The 11950-nt window shown below is 32.4% G+C and overlaps 1 long non-coding RNA gene across 1 annotated transcript in view; it reads left to right on the forward strand.

Moving 5' to 3' along the window:
- Positions 1–10968, forward strand: part of LOC115883951 — a 63176-nt gene extending 52208 nt beyond the window's left edge. The window contains exons 3-5 of the long non-coding RNA XR_004050474.1: positions 3139–3434; positions 9466–9634; positions 10835–10968. This is a non-coding gene — a long non-coding RNA (uncharacterized LOC115883951). The remainder of the gene's footprint in view (positions 1–3138; positions 3435–9465; positions 9635–10834) is intronic.
- Positions 10969–11950: the final 982 nt, after the last annotated feature.

An 11950-nucleotide genomic window follows, 5' to 3' on the forward strand; every position in this document is an offset into this window, starting at 1 on the left:
CTCAAAGTCTATAAAGGCTGTGGCTAGTGGAAGCTCATATTCTTTTTTTCAGCTGATAGTCTTGAACTAAATAACACATAACACATTAAATAAGTTAAGGTTGACAGGCTTTCTGCTATTTTAGCCGTAGATTAGTACTCATATACCGGTTTATCGTTGGGACAAATTTCGAAATGCCGACTTTGATATTTATGTTAGTTACATTCATAATTTGCTTTAATCGTTGTTAATGTTGGCATTATTCCACGCTCTAACGATTATTTGCCAGCGACCCAACCGTTATTTTTGCTTTCAGGAAAACATTACTTGTTTGTGGCTGTATATAAATTCAATTCATGGCTGGATATTTAATTAATTTAACTTAATGCAGAGAATAAGCATATATGTAGGGGTTAGGCCTTCATTTTTTGCTTCTTGTAATTTGTTTATTTAATTAATTACCTGTCCGTATTCCATTAAGGGCCGGTTAGACTCTCAGATAATTTGAGCAAACTAGTTTGCGCTAACCAAATTGTGCCAATAAATCATAAAGTTTGTGCAGTTCAAAAATTTGGCTTAAGTAAAATCTATCTCGTCTTGATTTTTAACTGAGGGTTAGTTTTAGATAGTTGGTACATGTGTTGGTTAACATCAGGCCAATAGATACAATAGATACAAGAACTCATCAATTAAGGTATATGAAGTAAAATTTAGGGTCAAAGCGTCCCTCTGTGTCCTTAGTCAAGACTACGTTTAACCCAGCGCCTTCGCCTTTTCTGCTGTAAATATTTTTTATATTTATATTTGAATTAAAAGGATTTATTTTTAAAGTTACTCTGGTATCATTAGTATGTCAGAGTAACTTTCATAAAACATAAAAATTGACAAATTATACAGTTTATTAAAATTAAATTTTGTGTAGAAGGTAATTAAATTACACCATTTTTCATTAAACTTACATAAATATATAAAACTAGCTGATGTCTGCCCACTTCGCTAAGCAAAAACATTTGGAAGATATATTTCTTTATATGTGGAATGTTTCTTTGACTAGTAACTGCATTGATTTATTTTTATAAACGAGATATTATTATATATATTTGAGTTTAAAATGTAATTAAACAATTTAAAAATTTTACCTTTTGATGTTGAAGACGGGGTGGTCCTATATACAGGGTGGTCCGAACTGTATTCCGGAAACTTCGGCAGCATATTCTGCAGATAAAAATAAGTAAAAATGTACAGATGTATGTCCAAAAATGCTTAGTTTCGGAGATACAGGGTGTAGAAGTTTCATTTTTATTTCGATTTTTTCCAAATAATTTCTGCAGTAACATCAATATTTGGATTAAAATTGGCGTTTAGGAGTTTTTGACATGAAAAATTTGATTTTGATGTCAATATGACTACTAGTAGAGGGCGCCACCTACATATTTTTTAACAGATTTGAAGAGTAATAACTTTTTGTCCGTACCTGTATAAAACTACTGAGTAAAAAAATATACATTAGCGACGCTTTCTACGTAAAAAAGGTCTCTTGGTAAAAATCGCTACAAGTAACGGTTTTCGAGATATTTGGAATCGAAGTTATCAATACTTGTCATCACTGACATAAATTAAACATGTTGACTAAATAGTTATTAGACTGAGATCATAAATTTGAAATGTTATTGTACCAAAAGTTCAACAAAAACTGTTTTATCATCATTTTTTTAAATAAAAAAAAAATTAAATATGATTAATTTAAAAAAATAAAAATTTCCCAAATTTATTATTTCAGTGAATCTACTCAACGCGAGACTCATCGTGTTTTTTTCGTCAATAATGGCATGTATTGACTATTGCCATTGTAAATATCTTGAGAACGGTTACTCGGAGCGATTTTTACTAAGAGACATTTTTTACGTAAAAAATCACAGAGATGTATATTTTTTCCTCGGTAGTTTTATACAGGTACGGACAAAAAGTTATTAAGCTTCAAAATAGTTAAAACACATGTAGGTGGCGCCCTCTACCAGTAGGTGTCATATTGACATCAAAATCAAATTTCTCATGTCATACAACTCCCAGACACCAATTTCCAAGTTATTACTCTTCAAACCAGTTAAAAAATATGTAGGTGGCGCCCTCTACTAGTAGGAGTCGTGTTGACAGCAAAATCAAATTTTTCATGTCTAAAAACTCCCAGACACCAATTTTCATCTAAATATTTACGTTCCTTCAGAAATTATTTGGAAAAAATCGAAATAAAAATTAAATTTCTACACCCTGTATCTCCGGAACTAAGCATTTTAGGACATACATTTATACGTACTTTTTTACCTATTTTTATCTGCAGAATATGCTGTCAAAGTTTCCGGAATACAATTCGGACCACCCTGTATACAGATGTCAATTCTGTTTTCAATCCAAAAACAAACAGGTATTTTTTCGACGCAGGTCCAAATTTAATAAAGCTATAAACTTTTTACTATTTCTCATTTACTAGTTGACAATTATGCCAAATACATTTAAAAGACGTTATATGTATTTTACAGGCAACCAAATAAACTGGTAACCTCTAAAAATTGTTTTTCCTACTACTAGCGACATAGATACCGTGTCCTTAGTCGATACTAAATTATTTTGTCAAAATTTCACCATATAAAGATTGATTCTCACTATACCTTCCGTTTCCATTCCATAACCATTCTATATCCGTCCCGTATTTTTTATTGTATTGACGTTATACATAAGCTTCCGTTCCGTATCAGTTCCATACTTTTTATTGTTCAATTTATATCATTACGAAAGTTTTATTTTAAAAATGTGTATCATTTGAAAAAGGTAATAGATTTAATTAAGAGGTGAAAGAATAAATAAATATCAGCAAAATGTTAACAGAGCTGTCACAAATGTAAGAACTTGACAACGCTGGGAAGGAAAAGATATAGAACGGAAGGGAAACGGAACGGATAGTGTGCATTGTCCTATACATGATATAATATTTTTTTTGTAAACGGAAGGGAAACGGAAGGGAGCTGATACGGAAGGTATAGTGAGAATGAACCTTTAGTTTCCTGGCCATGACCCTAACAAACCTTTGTCTTTCTAAATCAAGATAATTTATTTCAAATGTCTATTGTTATCAATATTCATATTTTAATTATTGTGTTTTAGGCTAGAAAACTTCTTCCCATGTTATGTTAATATTTCCGAACCCTCACGTATTTTCATCAAGAAGAAAACCGAAATATCATCCAGGGACAGCTGCAGCCCATCAGAGAGGAAAAATATATTTTCCGAATATATCGGGAAAAATCGGGAAACATCGAAGGGAGAAATGTTTCCATCATGGAAATGAAATGCAAATTTCCCGATTTCCATTTCGACCGCATCGCCAGAGAGAAATTTGCCAAAACCGCAGTTGCCTTCAGAGGAAGAAAAATGAGGGAAAGGAATATCATGTGTCGAAGGTGTGTATTATATGAATAAAAGAATGCTATATTGGTTATTGGAATATGTATGTTTTTTAAAAGGATGATATTTTTCTGTTTCTCTTTGAATTGTTAAATTTTTCTTATATCGGAATATAGAGTTAGTAGTTTAAAATTCTTGTCAAATAATATTTTTATAAGTAAATGTTCCCAAAACTGGCTGTTTATAGCAATACTAGAAGAAATCTTCCGTCAACTGGACTGGACCAACAAAGGAGTAAAAATAGATGGAGAAGATATTAACCATCTAAGATTCGCTGATGACATAGTCCTAATTGCCAATAGTCCTGAAGGACTACAAGCACAAATTAACGAACTAAATACAGCCAGCAATAAAGTAGATTTCAAAATGAATTTAGCAGAAACTAAAGTAATGTACAGGGTGGGTCAAATTCGACGCTTTTAAATGGAAACACCCTTTCAAATAGCAGATAGACGAAAACTAATATCGGTGTCTGGAGCTCAATTTTTATCAAAAACATGATGGTGAAAACCGCACATCAATATCTGTTACCGCTTCGGAGTTACGGGGTGTTTTTCAAAAATGTGCATTTTTAACAAATCGCTGTAACTTTTTTGCTACGGAAAATTTCGCATTTCTATGAAAAAATTTCCAAAGCACCTTTTTATGTAGAATTTAATGGTATAAGTATAATTTTTTTAAAATTAATAATTTAAGAGTTATCAATAGAAAAATTGATTTTTTATTTGGGGCACCCTCTATATTTTTAATTAACCGAAAAGAATTTAAAATTACCTTTCCAAAAATATAGCATACTTGATATTTTGTTATATTCCCCTTCGAAATACAGAATTTTTACTAGTAGGCTTTAATGGAACTCGAAAACATATTTTTCCAGGAAGACGAGGCACCGCCTCAGAACGCTGAAGTTATGAGCAAATTTTTGCAGCCAATTTCAAGAATAATTGAATAGCTAACCAAAATCCCAGCCGTTGGCCGTCGAGGCCGCCTAACTTAGTGCCCATGGATCTAATCCTATGGATATATTTGCGGAAGAATAAAGGTTCCTTATTCTTCCGTATAATCTAGACAAGAATTAGAAATACTTAGCAGTTATGAGAGGGTATTTTTCACCCCTACTGAGTTAATGAATTCCGCGAGAAATGTTCAAAAACTGCCCCGTCTGTCCATAACAGAATGTCGAACACCTGTAACAAAATCTCATACCTTGGTTTGCTATTTATTTTTATTGTTATCAGATATAGTTTTAATGTGTTGATGTTGGACCCGGACGACGGCAATGCTCCTGGCTGAAGAACATCAGAGATTGGACAGGCCTGGACTCACATACTTCTCTGAGAAGAGCGAAAAATAGAGAGGAATTTGCCATGGTTGTTGCCCATCTTCACTGAATGGAGAAGGCACTTTAAGAAGAAGAAGATGTTGGTTAAATATATTTTAAATTGATATAAAATTCTGCATCTCTCATAGCAAGTATTATTTTCGTTTTAATTGATGCTCACAGCTAGAATTTTTTAGCATTGCAGCCGGTGCCATTCAAAGCTTACTTATTTAAAGCGGGCGAATTTTTGTATACTGTATATCTCCAAGAGGAATCGAGCAAAATATCAAGTGTGTTATATTTTTGGAAATGTAATTTTAAATTATTTTCAATAAATTAAAGATATACAGCGTGTCTCATATAAAAAATCAAATTTTCTGTTGATAATTCTTAAATTATTAATTTTAAAGAAATTATACTTAAACCATTAAATTCTACGTAAAAAAGTGCTTTGGAAATGTTTTCATAAAAATGCAAAATGCAAAATTTTCCGTAGCAAAAAAGTTACAGCGATTTGTTAAAAATGCACATTTTTGAAAAACACCCCGTAACTCCGAAGCGGTAACAGATATCGATATGCGGTTTTCACCATCATGTTTTTGACAAAAATTGAGCTCCAGACACCGATATTAGATTTTGCCTATCTCCTATAGAAAAGGGTGTTTCCATTTAAAAGCGTCGAATTTGACCCACCCTGTACAACGAAATACTAGACAGCAAAGAAATTTTAATAAATATCACAACACAGGAAATTATAGTAGAACTAATATATTTGAGACAACTAATACACAGCTCGGGATCTCTACTATCAGACGATCTCAACAGAAGAATTAAGTTACTTGGATGTATGGAATACTTACGGAAGAAAAAAAAAGGAGAAAACATTCGACGAAATACCACGAATACTACCGAAACACGACGAATACTACCATTCATGATTTATGCATGCGAAACCTATCTTCTTCATGTACCGTCTCCATATCGGAGGCTGGCTATCATCTTTGCTATTTTGACCTTGGAAGCTGCGGCCCTAAATAGGTCAGATAACGTGACATTAAACCATTTTCGCAGATTTCTGAGCTAGGATATTCTTCTCCTTCCAACAAATCTTTTTCCTACAATGTTTCCCTGGACTATGGCTTGCAAAATCTCATACCTTGGACCTCTCATGATATGGCCGAGATATCGCAATTTTATTTGTTTCACTTCCTTGAGGATCTCTACGCCCTTCCTCATTCTTTTTAGAACCTCCACGTTGGTTACATGTTCTGTCCATGGTATTCTCAACATCCCACGGCATGCCCACATCTCGAAGGCCTCCAGTTTCCGCTCGCAAAGCTCGTTGAGGTACCATAAACGAAACCTATAAGAAACCTAAATATGGAAAACCTAAAAACTTATAAGGAAACTGCAGGTTGCACAACGCTCAATAAATGGTACGAATAATGCTGGGAATAACCAAGAAAGACCATAAAAGAATAGAGTAGATACGACAAAAGACTCATCCACAGAATAAAATCCCTCAAGTGGCAAAGAGCAGGACACCTGGCAAGAATGAGGGATAACAGATGGACCACAAAAATTACAGCATTGTACATACATTATGACCTCAAAACAGAAAAAATACTACTCGGCAAGGGCGTGAGACAAGGAGATACCATCTCTCCCAAGTTATTTACACTGGCACTGGAAAATGTCTTCAAGAAATTAGAATGGGAAAATAGAGGTCTAAACATCGATGGGGTACACCTCAGCCATCTGAGGTTCGCAGACGATATTGTCCTGCTGAGCACCGACATTCAAGAACTAAACACCATGCTAAATGAGCTAAATGACCAATCCCAGAAAATTGGCCTTAAAATGAACTTGAAGAAGACCAAGATAATGAGCAACAATATCCATAACATTACTGTTGACAACGTTATTATTGAAAACGTAGACCATTATATATATTTAGGTCATAAAATCAAGCTGGGCAAGGAAAACCAAAATACGGAGATCAAACGCAGGATCCATTTGGCATGGGTAGCATTTGGAAATATGAGCGATATTTTCAAGGATAAAAAGGTGCCCATGAACCTAAAGAAAAAGGCTTACGACAGCTGCATTCTACCTGTACTTACGTATGGCTTAGAGACTATGGCAATTACTCGAAAAACAGCAGTACAACTACGAGTAGCACAAAGAGCCATGGAAAGAATCATGTTGGGAGTCACCATTAGGGAAAAAATACGGAATACCCACATACGTCAAAAAACAAAATTAATAGATGTCGTTAAAAGAGTGGCAAGTCTGAAGTGGCAATGGATAGGACATGTGGCAAGACAGGATCCAGACCGATGGCCCCAAAAAGTAATCCTATGGAGACCTAGGGGAACAACAAGAGGTGTGGGCCGACCAAAAAAGAGATGGGTCGATGACGTCAGGGCAGTGGCGAGAAGACAATGGATAAGATTGGCTAGAGATCGCGAAGCATGGAAAAACCTAGAAGAGGCCTACATCCAACACTGGATGGAACCAGGCTGAGAAAGAAGAAGAAGTACATACGAGGAACACCCGTGAACCCTGGGGTACTGCTAAACAACAATTTACAGTTGAAATGACAAGCACCGTTAAAAGTAACAAAACGTAACGTATTTTGAATAATTTAAATATTATCTACCTTTATAAATATTCAAACATAAAAACACAACATTTCAGCAAATATACCTCAATATTTTTCAATTTGTATGTACCTTATAACGACAAAATAGATAAATTTTCTTTTATCAAAATATAGTATTGTTTGCTGATAAAGAAATGCGTGAAAATTTGTTAAAATTCTTTAAGAAAGGAGTAAAAAAAGTCTTTTACAATTAAGCTTGCTTTGAATTTGAAATTCTTTCAACGGATTCAAGAAAGAGTGTCGAGAATTAATGGAGCTAGCGGACTTGAATTAATAATGAGGCTTGGAAATCAATCATGGTATTTTTTATTTTCTTATAATAAATTGATGGGGGACGACAGGGTATGAAACCATAAAAAGATTTAGCAATTTTATTATTATATTTATAAAGACAAATTTATCGATTTGTTATAAAACTTTTTTATTGCTTGGGTTATAAAAGAATAGAAATAATAAACAGACGTTTAAGCAAAATTTATGTTTAGACTACTCTTAAACGTCAAATTACAGTTTTTATGTTTCGGGAAACTTTTGAACTTTGTTAAATAACAATATGAGATTCTTTCTGATGTTTTGAATGAAACTGACCAGTATATTCATACTTTCAATGAAAATCTATACTAATATATAAAATTCTTGTGACTGACTGGCTAATTAATCACGATCCTGCTCAAACCACTCAACGTAAGAAGCTCAATTTTGGCATACAGGTTGATTCTAGGGTGTAGAGGTTCGATAAGAAGGGATTTTTCGAAACTCGAATTCCAAGGGGGTGAAACTAAAAACTTAAAAAATTTCAAAATAAGTAAATAAAAACAAAATAAATTATGCGTGACCAAGCGTTTTCCCCAAAGACTATAGCCGTTTTTTAAATAACAAATATTGTGATATTTGAGGGGCGTTTTAACCCTCTTGGAATTTGAGATTCGAGAAACCCCTCCTTTTCGAACCTCTACACCCCACAGTTAATCCGTTTACCAACAATCAGCTTTAAACGTCAAGCAGTTTAAGCAGAATCGTGGTTACTCAATGGTCATATTTTATGAAACACCCTGTATAAATTTATAAAAAATCTTAAAATATGTAAAACAACAAAATAAAATATACGTGTTTAAGAGTTTTTTCCGAAAAACTCACCGGTTTTTAAATAAAAAATATTTTAATATTTGAGGGATTAGTTTCATCCCCTTAGAATTCGAGTTTCGGAAAATCCCTTCTTTTCGAACCTCTACACCCTAAAGTCAATCTGTTTACCAAAAATCAGCTTTTTACGTCAAGCGCTTTAAGCAGAATCGTGATTAATCAATGGCCAGATTTTTCGAAACACCCTGTATACATTTCTAAAAAATCTTAAAATATGTAAATAAACAAAATAATATATACGTGTTTAAGCGTTTTCTCGGAAACTTGGCCGTTTTTTAAATAAAAAATATTGTAACATTTGAGGGGTGGTTTCACCCTCTTGGAACTGGAATTTCGAAATATCCCTTCTTATCGAACACCCTAGAATCAACCTGTATGCCAAAATTGAGCTTCTTACGTTGAGTGGTTTGAGTAGGATAGTGATTAATCAGTATATCAGTCACTCAAGGATTTTATATATTAGTATAGATATGTTTTTTTAAATGACATTTTCTATACTTCCCAGTGTTACCCTGTAACTAATTACCTCAAAATCTCTTCCACTCCTGTGTGTAATTAAGCGAAAACCATTTAGCTAAGACCATCTCCTCACATCTCCCCATTATTATTCGGCAAGCAGTCTCTAACTTGAGAAATTTCAAAGCTCAATCCCAGGCACTAACGGCCGTTTTGCCCTACGAGTTTTGACTTAATTAAATGATATAATCTGCCAATTTATTTTTTTTAATTATTTTTTATTACCGCATGCATTAATTAAAATTCCAACGGATGTCTCTGGAGTGTTGTATTTTTTTTGTATGAAACATGAATATTTTTTTTTTGTTTAATAAAGGATATATTTATTTCTGTCTATTTTTAGCTGTGTGATAATGAGTAATATATTTTTGTCTATTTTTAGGTGGACTAAGAAGTAAATAGAAATGGACTCAATGAACTGAAATTAATTTCAGAAAAAAAGGGAATAGAAGCAAACGTTGCAACCTTAAAGGAAACAAAGAAGACGATAATTTAAATATAAAATAAAAATTTCGAAGTTTTTTAGGAGAAACACTGGATTATAATTAAAGGTAGTGTCAAGGTGTAAATTTTAGTGTCTGAGTATTTTATTTAACTCTTGTAGCACCAAACATTTTATGTACACTATTAATGTCCCATTTATATTGTTAATAACACTATACCATAAAGAAAAGGTAAATAAATGATAATTTTGGCGCGGTCAAACCCTAGACGTCATTACTGGGCCTATACTCTTCTGAAAGTAGTAATTTATTTCTATATTGAGTACAAATGATTTTTAAATGTTGTAATATTGTAATCAATATTGTAATTTTGTAGGTCTGGAAACGTTCTATCCTTTTTTAATCTTCTTGAATCTATAATTCGTGTTGACTTTTTGACATGTTTTTTAGTAAATGACGTGTAGGAATTGCCCTCGTCGAAATTATCATCCATATTCAATCCCCAGCAGTCTTTGACGCCGTTTTTTTTCGATCTTGCGTTAGTTTCTTATTAAGAAATATTTGGTTTGTCAAAATGTCACCTAATTTAAGCTTAAGCTGTTTATAAACTAAATTTAGTATAAAATGATTTTAAAAATGTAGTAAATAAATTTTGTCCAATGCGTCTGGGAAAATTTCGACAGAATATGACATCCAAAAAATGACAGAAAATACTCTTAAAGCTTAGTTTTTAATTACATTAAATATATGTAGGTAGCTGTCACCTTAAGCCGCTAGAAATGTTTATTATTGTTAAAACTTTTTTTAACATTATACGAATTTTGTGCCACCATATTCTTCATAGAATATATTCAAAATTCCGATGTTACTGTCATTATATCCTCTCGATGCACAAACTACTATTAGATAAATCGAAATGATGATAAAAATGGAAATATTATATGATCGAAAAAAAAACGGCGTCAGCGATGGCTATGAAATGAAGATCGATGTCATTTTATATGTAAAATTATATGGGGAATGTCATCGATGTTCATTTCTATGCCAACTGGACGCCGGTTTTTTTGCGATCATACTGTATTACTATGAACAGAATAACAAAAGCCTGTAAAAAACACAAAATTGTATTCTGTACATAGAATATCATTTTTGATTTTTTTTAATTTTAAAGACATACAATAAAGATGATTTTATACCGTTTTATGAATTAACACTGTGATGTCTGGGTAGGCTATTGGATTCTGTTAATATTAAAGATAATTTATATTATTAAAACAATTACGATAAGAAATGTATATTTATTTTTAGGTGGTGTACCCGAAAAATAAGAATGGATTTTACCAAGAAAATAAATAATACCAATTGAAGAAGAAACTAATAAGTGTAAATGAAGAATTATTAATAGAAGAAGAGAAGAAGATAGTTCAGAGATGGATTACATTTTATTTTACATTACCTAGTAAAATTCTATTTATAGAATGTCATACATTACATAAAACATTACACATGGTAATTTATTAATCAATATTTAGTTTGATGCTAGTCTAAGTACATTAATCTCAGGTCTATGATAGTAGTTATTTTTTATACAAGACGAAAAAATGGTATTTTATCGCTGACCGGGGGGAAAAGATTAATTCACGAGCGATGGAATCGCGAGTGAATTAATTTCGGGAGACAATAATGCAATTTTATCGTCGTGTATAAAACAATACTTTTTTCCATAGTTACGTTTTAAAAAATATTCAGAAGTTATTATTTCAAAGAATTTATTACGAGTAGAAAAAATATTGTGCTGTGTTGGCGTTGGTTTCTATGTAATTTGACAAATAAATAAAGCTGTCTCTTTAGTTGTCAGTTTTGAGTCAATATTTTTTAATATTTCGTGTCGATTGCTGATTGAATTAGAGCCAGAAATGGCTCAAAACGAAATAAGTAAATTACCAACAGACATTCAGGCTGAGGCGACAAACGCCATATCCAAACTACTTCCATTTAAATCTCGAATAACTTATGAAAAGGAATACAAACATTTTCAGAAATGGAAGCAATTAAAAAACATACGAGAAGAAATAAAGTTTTTAACCTATCCTCACTCTTAAAGTATCATTAGCCCTTGCGGTTAAAGTACTATTTTATCTACTATTTTTGACAGATATATGGCAATTTTAACAGTTGCTATGGAAAAAATATTATTTTTTTTGAATATTGAATAATGTACTGATGGTAGACTGGATGTAAGATTGTTATAGGAGGGTATCTTTCAATATTAACCCTAAGTCTTAGTTTTTTGGTAATTTTTGGTCGAGCAACCTTTTTTCGATCATTAGATTTGTAATAACTTTAGCTAGATGTTTAAGAAAGTCGATTTTTATAGCTTTGCTGTATAATAAACGCATTTATGGTGCTAACATAAACCGTTTG

Source organism: Sitophilus oryzae, unplaced genomic scaffold (genome assembly GCF_002938485.1).
Source record: "Sitophilus oryzae breed Bouriz unplaced genomic scaffold, Soryzae_2.0 scaffold_2006_pilon_pilon, whole genome shotgun sequence".
NCBI classification, from domain to species: domain Eukaryota; kingdom Metazoa; phylum Arthropoda; class Insecta; order Coleoptera; family Curculionidae; genus Sitophilus; species Sitophilus oryzae.